The sequence below is a fragment of the Vicugna pacos genome, chromosome 7, assembly GCF_048564905.1.
Source record: "Vicugna pacos chromosome 7, VicPac4, whole genome shotgun sequence".
In the NCBI taxonomy this organism is placed as follows: Eukaryota; Metazoa; Chordata; class Mammalia; order Artiodactyla; family Camelidae; genus Vicugna; species Vicugna pacos.
This window is the reverse complement of record NC_132993.1, coordinates 78,768,691-78,785,310: the sequence shown is the minus strand read 5'-3', so window position 1 is coordinate 78,785,310 and position 16,620 is coordinate 78,768,691. Positions and strand designations below refer to the sequence as shown.

Genomic DNA, 16,620 nt, shown 5'->3' with positions numbered 1-16,620 from the left:
TGGTACACAGGAAGCTCTTTAAAGTGTGATTAATTAATTACTACAGATTATTAAAGCAAGGCCCAAAATTTCTTTGCTGGGTAGCACTTTTTAAAAAAGCAGATTTATATTCTTTGTACTTGAGAATGATAAAATTGCTTCTTTAAAAACAGTCTCTTGCAATTTCATATCAATTATATCAATTTGTCATTTAATTTAGCTTTGGGAAGATTTGTTTTGTATTAGATTAATGATTCTTGGCTTCACCTTAGGAGACCCGCTCAAGACCAGTTAAATCAGAATCTCAGGTGTGGGTTTTGGGCTCCTGGGGTCTTAATTTTTTAACAGCTTCATTGAGGTACAATTCACACTCAGCCAACTGTACATATTTACAGTGAGCAATCTGATTAAGTTTTGACGGATGTATACACTTGTGAAACAGGTGTGTACACACCTGTGACACAATAGCCACAATCAAGGTAGTGAACACATCACCTCAGGATTCCCGAGTGCCAGCGGGGTTGAGAACCCCTACAGGACAGACGCAGAATCCTGAGCTGTTGTGGGTGTCCTCATCTAATATTTAATAATAGTAACACCAATGAAAATAGTTATTTATAATTTCACGACCTAGCCCTTGGTTTCCTTTGAGACATAATGTCTTTTTTTTTTTTTTGAGGCATGCTATGACCGCGTTATGACAAGAAGAAACTTTGTCAATTTTTAATGTTGAACTATCAATGTTTCCCCTAAGCTCTCTTTTCTGTCCCAGAAAGTACTGTCTCCACACAGAGTCTGAGATGGGGGACCAGTTTGTCCATCCTTCCTGCTCTGATATGTTCATTGAAAGAGCCAAGCTTTTAGCAGTAAGCTGCGTTAAGAGGCAGCCAGTGCCTCCGGTCACCTGTGACCGAGCAGACCACTCACTGCCAAACCGCTGGTGCACAGCACGTGGCCGGGTCGGAAGGCGGGCTGCTGCTCTGAGCAGACATCCAGCCTGAAAGCCTCTTAGTTCAGTGGATCACAAATCCCAGCGAGGGAAGTGGAACCTCTCGCTTCATACTGCTCCACATACCGACTGTGTAAGAATTCTGCTGATTGTTTTCAGCCAGTGCTAGTAAAACAGCATCTTTTTGGAAAATGGTATTAAAAAGTCCATCAAATGGAGTAGCACTAGTGGCCAATATTTGGAAATTCGTTAAATGAAAGTGATTTCTTTATATGTAGGATATTGAGCAGACATTAAAACTGATTTTGTAGACTGTGTTCATTCTGTATTGTTAAGTGAGAGCAGCAGGTGACTAAATCAGTGCATTCTGTGTTATGCCACTATGATTTTGAAAGATATGTATGCATATATACATATACATATGTATGTACATCTGGGGAAAATAGGATACTTGTAAGAGATACATCAAAACAATGACACTTTTTATTTCTGGTGATGGAAGATAAATAACATTTGGTTTAAATTTAAAAAAATTTTTTAACTTTATTTTTATTTATTTTTTGAGAGGGGTTAATTAGGTTTGTTTATTTTTATTTACTTTTTAACGGAGGTACTGGGGATTAAACCCAGGACGTCACGCGTGCTAGGCATGTGCTGTACCACTGAGCTATACCCTCCCCCTGGTTTTAATTTTTTTTAACTTTACTTTTCATATTTTGGAAAACGAAAACACTTTTTCTGTCAGAAAGAAATAAATGTTATTATTAAAAGATCACCTGCAGAAATTCCCCCCAAATAAAATTAAACCCTGTGCTAAAACAATGCAGTCAAAATGAGGAACAAGGGAGAGCGTATAGCTCAGTGGTAGAGAGCGTGCTTAGCATGCATGAGGTGTTCTGGGTTCAATCCCCAGGACCTCTGTTTAAAAAAAAAAATGAGAAAGGAACATAAAAACCATCAGCATGCCAGTTTTGAACTGGTGTGCTTTACCCGGTAGGCAGGCTCTCAGTGCGTATTTGTGAAGTGATTTGAATAAGTGACTGGAGTTAAGCAAAATAAACAAACCCCTGGTCAGCTTGGAACTAGTTCAGTTGCTGCTCAGAGTCATCAAAGCAGATTGGTTTTATTTTTTCTATGAAAGTCAAGCTCGAGGTTGCAAAGCAGGTGTTGAAGCGTGTTGGCATTTCATTTCGTTTTGACTGCCTCCAGCTGGTATTTAGCAAGCGGACTGGGCACTATGAAAATAAGCAGGTTTCTGCATAGGGGGGTGTTGGCATTGATTCTGGAAAAGCAATTTCAGAGGTGCTTCAATCTGAGGTGTGCTCTCTCCAACACGGGAGGAGACATGAGGTGGCCCACACACCCCTGAGGTTGCGGGAGGTAAAGTGGCCCCAGGGCAGTAGGAACTCCCTGCCTCCCAGTGCGTGTCCCCAGCAGCCAGCCCCTGTGCTGGGCCTTGGCTCCGTCCACTCTTTCTGCCACTCGCAGCTTCATTCTCTCTCTGTTTCTCCTTATTACATCTGTCACCGTAGCCTATAAATGAGCTCAGATCTCTTCTGGCTTAAACCCACTTCTCATCTCTGCTGCCTCCTGAGTTAGTATTCTGTTTCTCCCCTCTCTCTCACTGCCAGCATTTCAATGAGGTTGTCAGTATTTACCGCCAGATCCCAGTACCTTCTCCCTCCTCTGGACGCCCCAGCGACTCACGTGGTCTGCCCTTCACAGTATTCGTGTCAGCCACGCACTTCCCCCGGCTACACCGGGTGTGCCTGGTATATGCCTGCCTTTGACACATTTCTCCCTCTGCCTCTGAATGCCTAGGAACCCAGCAGGCCCGCTGGGGTCTGATTTCTGAGACTTCCAGGCATCTCTCAAATTAAGAGTACGGGAAAGTTGGTAGAGGCTCCTGGCTTTATCCGTGAACAAGATTTCCCCTATGTGCCCTGGGGTTTTTTGCATAAATCTCACATCTGAAGTGAACTGTCTTTCCAACATTAACCAAAGTTTTATCTCTCACCTAGTGTCTTCCTCTCCTCACAAAGTTTTTGTTTATTTGTTTGTTTGTTTAATAACTTCAGCAGAAATATAGGAGGCATGCCACTGCACAGGGGCAGACAGCCCGGGTGCAAATCCCATCTCTGACATAGACACGCTGTCTGACTTTGGGGTGTGTCACTGCTCTTCTCCGAGCATCCATATGCCCTTGTAGGTCCCGGTGCTGTACAGTAGGACCTTGTTGTTTATCTATTTTATATAAGTAGTTTGTATCTGCTCGTCCCAGACTCCTAATTTATGCCCCCCAACACCTTCCCAGCCCTTTGGTAACCATGTTTGTTTTCTATGTGTGAGTCTCTTTCTGTTTAATAAATAAGGTCATTTGTACTATTTTTTAAAAAAGATTCCACATATAAATGATATCATATGGTATTTTTCTTTTTGTTTCTGTCTTCACTTATTATGACATTCTCCAGGTCCATCCATGTTGCTGCAAATGACATTGTTTCATTTTTTTTATGGCTGAGTAGTATTCTGTTGTATATTTATACATCACATCATCTTTATCCAGTCATCTGTCGATGAACATGTAGTTTGCTTCTGTGAACTACATTCATTATCTTGTGATAACCTATAATGAAAAAGAATATATGTATATATATCTGAAGCACTATGCTGTACACCAGAAACTAACACAACATTATAAATCAACTAAACTTGAATTTTTAAAAAACCTATTCACTCCCCCCCAAAATATGCACATGTAAAAAAATTACTATGGCAATGGCCACTTTATGGGATTATTTATAGGATTAAAAGAAGTATTGTCTGGGAGGCCCTTAGCCCACATCTGGCCCCTGAAGGCACACACGGAGTGCTGAAACACTCCCTTTCTAACTGGCTCCCACCTTTTCATACCTGAACACAGGTTCCAAGGAAGGAAATGGCACTGAGGTGTGAGCGTTGAGCCGCCAGCAAGTTTGTGCGATTTGAACTGATGTCCCCAGCACGCTGCCAAGTCACAAGCCTGCCAGGCAGTCACTGTAAAATCACCAACCACAAACATAAGGCCAGCGAATGCCAAGGGTCCCTTCTCTCTGCTTTGCTGAGGCGGAGTGATCTGTCCAAAGAATCTGAAATAACAGAAAATGCACATAACGCGTATTCAGGCAGCAGGTGGTGTTCTGACGCCGGAGCTCTCTGGGCTGTCAAGTCCCCCCGCATCCACAGCCGTGGCGGAGGGAGCGGGGAAGCATCACATTTCCTTCTTTTCTTGGAATTGCCATCTTTTTCTGATGCCAGTGTCTTCTCACTGGATTTACAAGAGAAGAAAAGTCTCACTGTTCTGGAAACGCTAGAAAACGTTCCAGAACTTTCTTAGCGCTCTTCCTAGCAACAGATCCAGTGGCATCCCCCACATTTCTTCTGGGTGGCACCGTTCTTGTGCTGTTTATCAGTTTCTGCCACGAACTAGCCATTACAGCCTCGGGCCACAAGTCCACCTTCGGTGCCTCAGTTTTCTCCTCTATTAGATGGGTAGACTAAGATCGCCTGCCTCATAAAGTTAGTATGAAAATCAAATATATGCCAGCCAGTTGCAAAAGTACCCAGTGGGGTGTAAGCAGTCTATATATGTTGCCATGTAGTCATTTTACCTGCGTAAACAGTAAGTGCACCTGTGGGCTGGTGGGGGTAGCGTGAATCACAGAGCTTGCCTCTGGGGTCCTGGCTTTGCCATGTACTGGCTGGGAAGAATCACTAAGTCACCCACGCCTACTGAAAGTTTATTTTCATCTGTAAAATGTCAAGAAGAATGCTTTTTTTCCCAGTGTTCAGTGAGTTTACTTCTGTGGAAAGTACACCACAAAACGCCGTGCAGCACCAAGTGGTATTGTTCTCTCTTATTTCTGTCTTTGAGCGGAAGTTGCCATGTCATAGTCACCTTTGTGTTTCTTGTGGCTCCCAGGGCTGAACCTGGTCCAAGTGGCCCTAAACAGTAATTGTCCAGTGAACGGTTTAACAGTTCAACGCAGCTGAGAGAGAAAGGAGCAAGCCAGAAGGCCTCTGCGTGGCCAACAGAGATGGCATGAAGTCTACACGTACATTCACATGCTTTCTCTAAGACGGGCTCATCAGGCACCCCCTCTGAAGCTTTCTGTTCTTCCTTTATACAAAGTTAGTCCCGGGAGGACCAGAAATATCCAGTTAGAGCCATGAGAATGGGTTTGGTTGCTCTGGGCAGGCACAGTGACCACCATGAGAAATTACAGCTCGATAGCCTGACAGTCATGGTGGAGACAGAAAAACTGTGAAAAGCAGATAAAATAAATTAAAAAGCCCTTCAGTGTGGGTTTTTTTTTTTAACTCGAAGGAGAAATCCCACAAGGTTGACTGAAAGCTAAGTTAGATGAAGCAGTTGAGATCCTCAGAGAACAATTTTACTTTGGCAGAGGTATACCAGACGACTGCAAATGACAGATTCTGCTAATTTTCCTGATTGCCTCAGGAAAGGATGAAGTGAACTTAGTTCTGTTTTTGCAATATGTTTCTCAAACATAACTTCTTGGTCTGCTGCACAGGTAATTAACCACAAAGTTCATGTTGCTAATTATCCCAACTATGGCCTAATTTTTTCTAATGAGACTGAAACGCAATTCTTCTGGGTTTTGCAATCTCTACCAAGTAAATGTTAAAACTTTAATCCAGCAAACAAATTGGTCACGTCAGTTTAGGTAGCTATTTAAATCTGCAGGCTGATCTGCTGTCAGTTTGTAGAATTGGTAATTATTAATTTTGAGGCATGACCTGGACCCTAAAATCAATTCATTTTTGTTCATTAACAATTTTGTCTCCACTATTTTTATGCCATTGTTTAATAGTGTCCAATTCCATGTAGTATCATAGTATGAACATCATTCTAAATGGCTTGCTTGTCTACTCTGTAGATGACACGGAGGGGAAAAGCAAAGCAAATGTTTTGGAAGGGCAGAATTGAGATGTCAAAGGTTTTTGGCAAGTTGGAATGGTGGACTCATTCTAAAAAGGTGAAATATTAATGAGGTGAAAATAAAGCCTTCTCTTGGTTCTAACAAAAATATCTACAGAAAGTTAATGGAGGTATTGTCAACCTGATACGCAGCTGTAAGGATGGCTGGTAAATGAGGAGCCATAATTTTAGTCCCTGTGTATTGGGCACTTGGGGCTGTAGAGGACTGACTCACTCAGGGCACCCTAGGGAGGAGGGACCGATCCCTGTCTGGATATGGGAAGTGAGAAGTTTCAGGGTTGGAGGCAACTTCAGGGAATGGGTCTTCTCTCTCATGGTCTCTTTTCTAGCCTTTCTGCGTATCTTTGCATGTTGAGTGGGTTCTCCTCTGACTCCTGACATCCAATCCAGATCCCAGAGAGTCAATTTGGTTGACTTGGCTGACCTTCTAGGACAGAGACCATTGGCACAAAGCTGCCTCATGGCTCATCCCCCAGCCTTGAGTCAGGTTGCATACCCCTGGTCTGATCTGGGGCCACTTCTGCTAAAATAGCAATTGACTGACCCCTGCTTTTCTGAGCAGTGGGCTGCGGCTGGGGAAGTCTGCACTAGGATGTGAATCTGGATCTGTCTCCCAGGACCAGAACTGGGGCCAAGGAGTGAAAGCCACAGGAAAAGAGATCCAACTCTACCCAGAGTTCCCTGAAAATGGAAAAGGCCATAGGCAGATAGATGGTAGGATACACCTTCCGGGCCCCTTCCAGTTCTCAGAATTGCATCTTCATTTTTACTGTCGCTCTTTTATGTCTTCCCAGAAGTGTCTGATGAAAACCATCTTTTCACACTGTTTTCAGAATGAGGGCTGAAGGTCTTCTGCCGCAGTGTAATTAGGACCTGCCGAAGGTGTCAGGAACAGTAATGCTTTTGCATTAGGTTCTTATATAAAATATACTTCACATGCGGAATATTAGTAAATGAGATTTTATTATAGTCAATCACAAGGCTATTTAAAGGAAGCAAATAATTTGCATAATGTAAACGTACTGGAATGGCAAACTGTAACAAGGCTCCTTCTCTAAGGTTTTCAAGATGAGTCTGAGAATGTTTCTGACACTTTTTTCCTAATGAAATGTAAATGGTGTTCCAGAGTTCAGTTAGGCTTTTAAACTCCTGTGTCATGACAGACTGAATCATTTAGGGCAGATTTTTGTGGTGACTCTTCTGTTAGCTGTCTGAGCAGAAGTCTCCAGTATAGTGTAATTAACTCTCACCTTTCAAATTCTACTAGTGTGTGTGTGTGTGTGTGTGTGTGTGGCGGGGGAGAATGCAGATCATTCCATAAAATGTAAATCCTTTCCCAGACAACAGAAATCAGTCATTTCATCGAAGAATATTTGGAAGCACCAGGAAGACCCCAGGAGGCTTCAACGTGACGATGCACTGTGACCAAAAAAGACAAGGCAGATAGAGGGCGGAGTAGCCTTGTCCCCAGCTGCCTGATCACTGCGTTCCCTCGAGGCAATCCATGGCTAGGAGAGGGACGAGCCGCATTAGAATTCCCCTTCTCCCATTTTGTAAACAAGACGAAGCGCTCTCGGCCTCAGTCACCTCATTTATAAACTGGAGACAACAGACCTCAGGTCGGAGAGCTCTTGTGAAGATTAAAGCTCTTCTAAGCACAATGTCTCGCTCACATGGAGTGCTCAACAATTTAGCTGCTAGGGTTATTTTTATCTGCACTGTTCCTTAAGGGGTGGCAACCCTGAGGTTATGCTCTCCACTGCCCAGAATGTCAGTGGCACTGAGCCCTAATCTACGGTGTGACTCTGTCTTCCTTTCACGTCCAGCCCAGCCTGAAGCAGGGTTGTGTCCAGCCCCAGCTCGTGAGCGGCTTTCACCTCCGCAGAAGGCTTGATTCCATCCTGGCATTGCCACTTTGCTTGGGCCTCACATAAGTCACTGAACCTCTCAGAACCTTAGTCCCTCCTCTTTAAAAGTGGGAAACTATTGGGGGGGTTGGGGAGGACTCAGTGGTAGAGCACATGCTTAGCATGCACGAGGCCCTGGGTTCAGTCCCCACTATCTCCACTATAATAATAATAAATTAATTAATTAATTAACCTAGTTACCTCCCTCCCCCCCAAAAAACAGGATAAAATACTGGGCTTTAAAAAGAAAATTTATATATTAAAAAAAGGATAAGAAAAATAAACGTCTAAAAAAAGAAAATTGAGTAACTATTTAATTGTATAGGGTTTTAAAATTTTGGATACTACTAATTTAAACTGTATTTGTTTGAAAACAAACTCGAGTTATCAGGTGCAGAGAAGAGAGAATTTTAGCGCTGAGTGAAGTCGCTGAACAATGTCTCCTGTGACTTTCTCTCCTTCGAAAAAAACTGCCCGTGCTTGGGTGCCATCCCACCTCATCTTCTTACTTAACTGGTCAGGGGTTTATTTGGCTGCACGGGGCCAAGCAGCTGATATTTTGTAGAGGCCCCCCCAGTGGCACACATGTGCCGGCGAGCCTGAGAAGCAGTGAGCAAGCCCGAGGGCAGACGCTGAGTCGGAAAGGCAGGTCCAGACTCCCGGCTTTGGCTCTGCTCACTCTCCAGTGACCCCAAGTTCTGGTTTAAAAGAGGTTTTCTGAACATTTTTTTCCCTGTGATTATTTTTTTACCCTTTCTCATTAAAGTGAGGTATTAAATAAACACACTGTTCAAACACTTCTGCTGGTTGGCTTCCGTTTAATTAAGGTTTCATTCTGGGCTGTTCCACCTTAACCTTATGCTTACTTTCTTACAGTGGTATGTCCTGACACTTCATTCCCGGATCCTTTTCTCACTGCCTTCAAAGCCACCTCTAAAATGTAATTGCCTTGCTGCGTTCCTCGCTGGCATCGCCAGCCTTGATCAAATACTGGGTTCTTCAGTGTTTGTTCTTTTCCATCTGCATTAGATTTTTTCCAGCTGCAGCCTGTGTGTTGCTGTGATTGAAAAGTACCGTGTATTCCCATGAAGCTTTGGAATAGAATAAAATCAAGTGCCTTTTCCCTCTCTTTGATTTGTGTGGACAGTTGTTTCCTGCTAGTTAGGGGCCATTCAGACGTCTGTCTGTACCAAAATGTAATTGGAATTGTGTTACCTTTTTTCATTACCTGTTGCCATTACATTGCTTAAAGTTTCTCAGACATTGATGTCCTTAAGTATTATCATGGGGTTTAGTACATATTAAGTTCCCTTAGTCAATTTTCGTAGGAGAGTTGAGTGAAATCTCAGCTGAATAGAATTAACTAGCCCCAAACAATTTACACTGTTCTGTGTGTGATTTTTTTTTTCCTTTCAGAAAGCTTTGTGATATTCTTTCTTCGTGGTATTTCACTCCTGTTTGTTGAAAACTTTGACCAAAGCTGCTCTAAGTAGCTGGCATCGTGAGAACAGGACGGATTCCAAAATCAGGGAAGCTTTCAGGAGACTCGTCGACCAGCGGATCTTCTGAAGGTGAGAGTGAAACCGTTTTCTCTTTGTCTTTGGAAATCTAAATGAGCTGTTCTGTCTTTCAAGATTGGCTTCTTGGAAGAGGGTGAATAGGGGAATAGGTTATTGAAAATTCTCTGCAAAGAATTGAGGGGTTTTCTTTTTCAGGAGACTTGAGAGTTTTTCTTTTTCAGGAGATTTTTTTTTTTAGTAGTTATGAAGGAAATCAGTTGGCTGTTTTGACCAAACAGGAATTTATTTGAAGTGTAGCTCGGATAGCTGAAGACTTATTTGAACACACACACCCAGCCACACACACCCTCCCTTAAAAGAAAAAATCAGTAACACTTCTCTTCTCAGAGACATTTCTTACGGATTTAGGGTCTCTGTCAGCCTTCATATCTGCATTACCCTGCCTTCTAGGATTGTTCAAGAATCAAACAATAGAACCTATGTGAAAGCACTTTGTAAGTCACAAAGTACTATTTGCATAAGTAAGAAAAACAGTGGCTATTTCCGAACGTTTGTAACCCTCCAAAATGCTCTCATACACTCCAATCTGTTTTCTTCCATCACTTGATTCATTTTTTATTTCGAATCAGTAAACTTGGCTAGGATCTCAAGAAACAAAGGTGATAAGTCCTTCCCTTCAAGGAATATCTGTCAAATGCAGGAGATAGACACAGTAATAAATATGACCAACTCCAATAGGATAAAAGTATATTGAGAGTGTTAATCATTAAGGAATGGAAAAGGCATCACGTCAGCCTATGGCCAGAGGATTGTGTGTGTAAAAGTGGGCTTCCTGGGGGAGGTGTCCCCTGAAATGGCCCTTGAAAGATGAATAGGAGTTAGCCTGATACACAGCAGGATCAGCTGGAGGAAGGCATTGCAGTCAGGGGCAGTGGTATAGGTGTATGAAACCCATGTGTGGAAGTTGCTCGGGATTGTTAAACCATAGATGTGTGTGTGTGTGTGTGTGTGTGTGTGTGTGTGTGTGTGTGTGTGTGTGTGTGTGTGTGTGTGTGTGTGTGTGTGTGTATGTAAGCACTGAGGGGTTTTAAGCTGGCTGGGGAAAGTATAGAGAAAGAGTTGCAGGTGAGTGGGGTTGAAGGAAGGCAGATTCATTTTGTAATGATCTGGGGAAGAGACACAGGGGCTAGAATTAGGGTGGAAGCAATGAGGAATAGAGAGAATTTTGAAAGAGCTAGAATATTCCAGATGTGGTGATAGTTTGGGCACTGGAAGGACCTGTTAGGACTTGGAATTGTCAGGTTTCTGACTTGGGTGACTGAAAGTATAATGATGCTGTCAAGAGAATTTAGGAGGGAAGAGGACCGATTGTTGGGGAGGAGAGGATTTTGAGGTGTATTTGGGACATCTGGTAGAAATGTCCGCCAGGCAGTTGGAAATGTTAAGTATGGAGGTCAGGGGAGGGCTCAGGGCTAGCAACATTGATTTGGGACTTACAGGCAATAGCTAAAAATCTTTTTTAAAATACAAATTTGATTTTGTACTTAAACCTTTAATATTATTCATTCAAGCACTTAAAACACAACTCACATTCTCAGTTTCCGTTTTGTTTTGACATTCCCTCTCATTTTGTTTGTATCTGTACTTGTTGGTTTTGTTTTCTTGGCAGATAACTTAGGATTTTTCCAAATGACAAATATTGTGACCTTTTTAGTTCGATGAAAGGAAATTCCAACTGATGTTTAAGAAACAATGTAAACTCTAAAATTTAGGAGCGTTACAAGACAGTGCCGTGCTCCATTTTCATTCACAGTGGTTATAGAAATCATTTAAGCAAGGTGCAAAAGTATAGTTCTTTTTCTGTATAAATCAAGGTTTCTTGTCAATTCCTCGCTTTCACTGCTCTGCCCAGGATCAGAGCATTGCTTATGGGAGACTGAGCAGGACCTTTCTTGGGTTCTTGGGGGGGAGGGGTGCCAGGGTCCCTCCCACTGGGTCCTCCCAGCACCAGCCCAGAGCATCATTAAGGAGACTGTAATAACAGAGGCTGCACTGTTCGCCGTCAAGTCTACCCGAACTAGACTTTTGAAATACATTACTTAGAGCCTTCTTTGAGGGAATGTCATGGGTAAAAATTTTAAATTCAAATAATTCGTACAACAGTACTATTTTGAGTGCATGTTATTTGATTACTGTGGCCTTAATTAGCTTACTGACTTTTTTCCTGAAGACCTGTTGGAAAAAAGACAAATCGCCCCTTTTTGATTCTTCCTAGTCCACCTCTCTACCATCCTTCCAGAAACTTTAAAGATCAGTTAATCTGTCACTTCCATTTTTATACGCGAGAGAATTAATTTGAAGCAAAATTAAGTCCCTGACTCAGTGCTGACAGCTGGAGGCACAGTCCTGGTCTGCTGAGACCCACTCTGTCCTTTCCACTTTATCATTTTTTTTCCCCTCTTATTCCAAATCTTTACTGAACTGTGAAGTTATCTATGTGTCTTAAAATAGGAAACTGAAGTAAGTAAATCAGTTCACACTGATGGCGTATGTTAATCACGCTGCATTCAACAAATAGATTTTGCTCTACTACTTTAGGCTCTGATTAAGGTTTTATTATTTTTTGTTTTCATACCTAAATTTTTTTTAGCATGGATTTTATTTTTGGTGTCCTTTATTTCTTTCTACTGGTTCCACTGCTAAAAGGAAGGATGGGAAGAGAATCAAAACCACCTCTCTTCTCCTGTACACCAGAAACGAATACAACATTGAAAATCAGCTATGCTCCAATTAGAAAAAAGCACCTGTGCTTAAATCCCAGTTTAAAAAGGACTGTCATCTCAATATCCATTTTCAAGCCAATTTTCCCATAATAGGTACTTTCAGTAACAACGTATTAGGCATGTTCACTAACAATGAACATGCCTAATGGCTACACAACCCAGTTTCCTGAAACATCCTATTTTTTTTTCAGTTTTATTTTTCCTTTTTAAATAAAAGACAACTGTCATACATTAAAAAAGAAAGACACTCATCATTTATTTTCAGATCAACACTTTTAAGCAGAAGATACATGTTATTTGGTCAAATGCATTGCAGTACCCTATGAATTTCATGTATACAAAATGAATTTATGTAAATGCTGAGTTGCTGTAACTTAGAATGACGTCACATGCATGCAAGTTGTAGGTGGTCTCAGGGACAATGACTTGTTCTCTGAAACTCACAGAACGGTCAGTCATTGCTGTGAAGCCAGTGGGCTGGAACTCGTCAGGGTGAGTGTACCCAACATGATTCACTCATCCTGGGAGAGGGCTGCCAGTAACAAAAGGAGTTTCCGCTTGTTTCTGTGCAGGACACAAGAAATACGTCTGTCTGTCTGTTTTGGGCTCTCTCTTTTCCTGCCTTTCTGCCTCACTCATAGTCTCTGTGCGATGGACACACACTAATATAGTGTCTCCAAAACACAATATCAGGGGGAGACCCTTGACAGTTTGTGGTCATAGAACTAGTGGTGGAAACAGTATATCATGGATAGGGGAAGCAGGCCGATCACCCTTGACTTGGTAATGGGTGAGAGCTGTGGGGAGACATTGCCAGGTGTGTTTGCCCTCTGCATAGCTTGGCCACATTGGGCAGGATGACACCGTGAATAGAGATGGACAGATGTGGAAGCTTCTGCAGACAGTGACCACAAGATGGTAGGACAACTGAGAAAGGGCAAGTCAGCTTTTACCACTGTCCTTTGCTTGATGGTAGGGCCTGGTAGGGTGTTCTATTGAACTGTCTTACTGTGGACAGCAGTATTAGATGGCTGCCTTCTTCTCGGAGTCCAGAGTGAGTGTTGCAAGTACCATTATGCCAATAAAGCAGTAGATAGTGTTTATGTTTGCTTTGGAGGTGCCACTTTAAAATATTGGGAATTTGGTTAATTCAAAAAGATACACACACCCCAATGTTCATAGCAGCACTGTATACAATAGCCAAGACATGGAAGCAACCTTAATGTCCATTGACAGATGACTGGATAAAGAAGTTGTGGTATATGTATACAGTGGAATACTACTCGGCCGTAAAGAAGAATAAAGTAATGCCATTAGCAGCAATATGGATGGACCTGGAGATTGTCATACTAAGTGAAATAAGCCAGACAGAGAAAGAAAAGTGCCATATGATATCACTTATATGTGGAATCTTAAAAAATGACACAAATGAACTTACTTACAAAACAGAAACAGACTCACAGACATAAAAACAAACTTATGGTTACTGGGGGAAATTGGGGGTGGGTATAAATTGGAAATTCAGGATTTGCAGATACAAACTACTATATATAAAATAGATTAACAACAAGGTCCTACTGTACAGCACAGGGAGCTATATTCAATATCTTGTAATAGCCTATAATGAAAAAGAATCTGAAAAGGAATATATCCATGTATAACTGAATCACTATGCTGTACACCAGAAACAAACACAACATTGGAAATCGGCTCTACTTCAATTAAGTTAAAAAATTTTTAAAAAGTATTTAGAGTTTGAACTAATATTCAGGACTGTCCCCATGTACCCTGTGGTTACAGCACAGAGTTCAGCTGGAGGAGGATTGTTTAGGGAAAACTATGGAAAGCAGAAACCATAGGGGAGTTGCCGGGCTGACACTTTTGAATGGGCAGTCTTCCAACAGGCTCAGATCATATTTAACAGTAAAATGTGTTAACCTCATGCCCTTTTGTCGTGGGGGATTTTAAAAAGAGAGGAGACCGGAAATGCTGATCCACCAGCTTTTTGTTACAAATTCAGTCCCACTGGAGAGGTCGTAGGCTGTCTCAGCAGTTTGTGGGCTGTTTTGGTGGCAGACAATGACGGTGGATTTCTAATCAGACAATGTCCTGCTACATTTGAATCTTCATTCTCCATTGCCTTTTGTTGTTGGAGTGCTTTCGAAATTATCCTTGATTCGGGTTTACTATTAACTTTTTGAACTCTCGCTTCTGCACTGATACCTTGCTGCTCATGTTAAAATGAGAATGGTGACTGGAGAATTTACTTTTGCATCTGTTAATAGAATAGCAAGGCAGCATCATATGAATTAATGACTCCTCACATTTTCCCATAATATAAGCTGGATTTGTTATCCCCCCAGGGGAGCTATTTCAAATTCATGTCCTAATAAACCATTCTAGCGAGTTGTTGGCTTTCTAGCTTTTTAAAAGCTTCTCTGTAATGGATAAATAGATAACAATAAATAATACATAATTTTGATTTTAAACCTTAAAAACATTTTTGATTGTTCTCATTATAAAATGGAAAATGAAACAGAACTTCCTCTTCAACAATCAATAGTGTAAGTATTTGTGCTGTTTTTTTTTAAGATGAGAATCATCCTGAAGCAATTACGTCTCTTTAATGTGGTTTAGAAAATAAAATCTATGGGGAAAGATTAAGGGCAAGAAATTATTGAGGATGCCGAATTACTAATAGGTTTTGTCCATCCTTTTGTAATGGCTTTCCTTTAGAGGACATGTGTATTCTCACTGACAGAACTATTCAAAAATGACCATATCCACTTGGGTAATAATGATCTGTTACCAATATTTAACATCATTCTCTCGCCTCTTTGTTTCCCCTTTTGCTTTCCATATTTCCAATTTTGTTTAGAATCATCACATTGCTGTGTGTGTGTCACACAGAGAATGTGACCCAGCAAAGGGACAGAGACAGAAAAAGAGAGACAGGAAGGCGAGTTTGAGCGAAGATCTTTCAGAACATGAAGATAGGCTGGCTTCCCAAACTCAGAAAGAGGCTGAAAGGCTAGAGTTAGATGTTTCTCGTTTCCTACACATACACCAAAGCAGGATTTCTAGTTCTTTTCCCACCTGTGCCTTACTTCTTTGGCTTTAAAGCTACATGACTTGAATGACTTTTCAAACTTACAAACCCATAAACAGGCACCCAGAACCAAATCCTAAGTTGGGTATCTGAAATAAAGTCACTGTCATGGAGCTGTGATGGGTCACCCAGTTTCCTTGCCCCCTTTGGGACTGAGACGCTCTTTCCCCAGCTTCTGGGAGCCTTGACAGCTGAGAGCTCACAGCTGGGTCCCTTCTGGGTGACTGTCGTCAGCTGTTAGCTGAAGAGGGTTGCCTCAGTCAAGATTCTCCCACTGCCCCAGGGCGGCAGTGTGCATTCAGTGGCTCGTCAGTTGGGGGACTCAGTAGCTGGTCAGTTTGGGGCACAAAGGCCCTTGCCCCAAATCAGGACAACTCTGTAGGATCTGTAGGGTCCGCTGGGGCTTTTGTTGTGGCTGCATCACAGCCCAGCTTCTCACACTGTCTCTCCTGCTTTGTTGACTCTCACATACACGTTGAGCCCAAGAGCCTTCATGAGTGAAATTCGCACCTGCAAATCCTCATCTCAGAGTCTGGTTCTAGGCACACCTACCCGCAGCAGTCGACGTTCATGGGCCATGCCCTTGTGCGCATCTGAGTGTGAGATTATCTATCTTTCCAGCCCAAGCCCTTCCTGTGAAAACTGGGGATAACGGTACCGACCTCCTAGAGCTGTTGCCAGGGTTGGATAGCAAAGTATTCAGTGCCTGGCATACAGGAGGCACTCATTAAATTGTAGCTTTTGTTGTAATTACCTGCAAATAATCCGTAACTAGTGCACTAGTTCTGGCCGATTGATTACAAGGCAGAACACATTTTAATGTCATTTTTATTTATTTTAATGGAGTTTCAGGTTAATAAAAGATGCATCACCTGCAAATTTAAATGCTGCTTTCTCATTGTTGGTTCCTTTGATTAAGTATGTGGAGACATTGGACAGGGTTCCAGAGGGAACCTAAAGTCATTAAAGAGGTGAAAAGAAAGTCCTGTAAGTAAAAATGAAAGAATCTGGAATTAAGATTGGAAGATTGAGGCATGACTTGCCTTCTGTCTTCAAGTAAGTGCAGGGCTTGTGAGGAGGACATTGGACATGTTTTGTTCATTTTCACAGAGGACAGAACAAGGGGAAATGGACATAAAATAAAGGAGGAAGATGTATAGTTGGGTTTGTATCAAGGAAACTCTTTGCTCTTGGACAATTACACACGGGAAGGAGCTTGTAGAATATGTACTTTAAAAAATCTCCCCCCTAAAAGAAAAGATAACATTCAGTTCTGAATCACTGAGATGCTTCCCAGAGAATTTACGGGGAACTCTGAACTCTGGGATTCTGTGATTTCAGATTGCAGAAATGATGCTTCCTTAGAAACTC

At 42.0% G+C, this 16,620-nt stretch overlaps 1 protein-coding gene across 1 annotated transcript in view; it reads left to right on the top strand.

The window, feature by feature from the left end:
* NRCAM (neuronal cell adhesion molecule) overlaps positions 1 to 16,620 on the top strand; it is a 267,174-nt gene that overhangs the window by 46,435 nt on the left and 204,119 nt on the right. Inside the window, exon 2 of the mRNA XM_072965233.1 lies at positions 9,254 to 9,408. The gene's annotated coding sequence lies outside the window, so the exon portion shown is untranslated. The remainder of the gene's footprint in view (positions 1 to 9,253; positions 9,409 to 16,620) is intronic.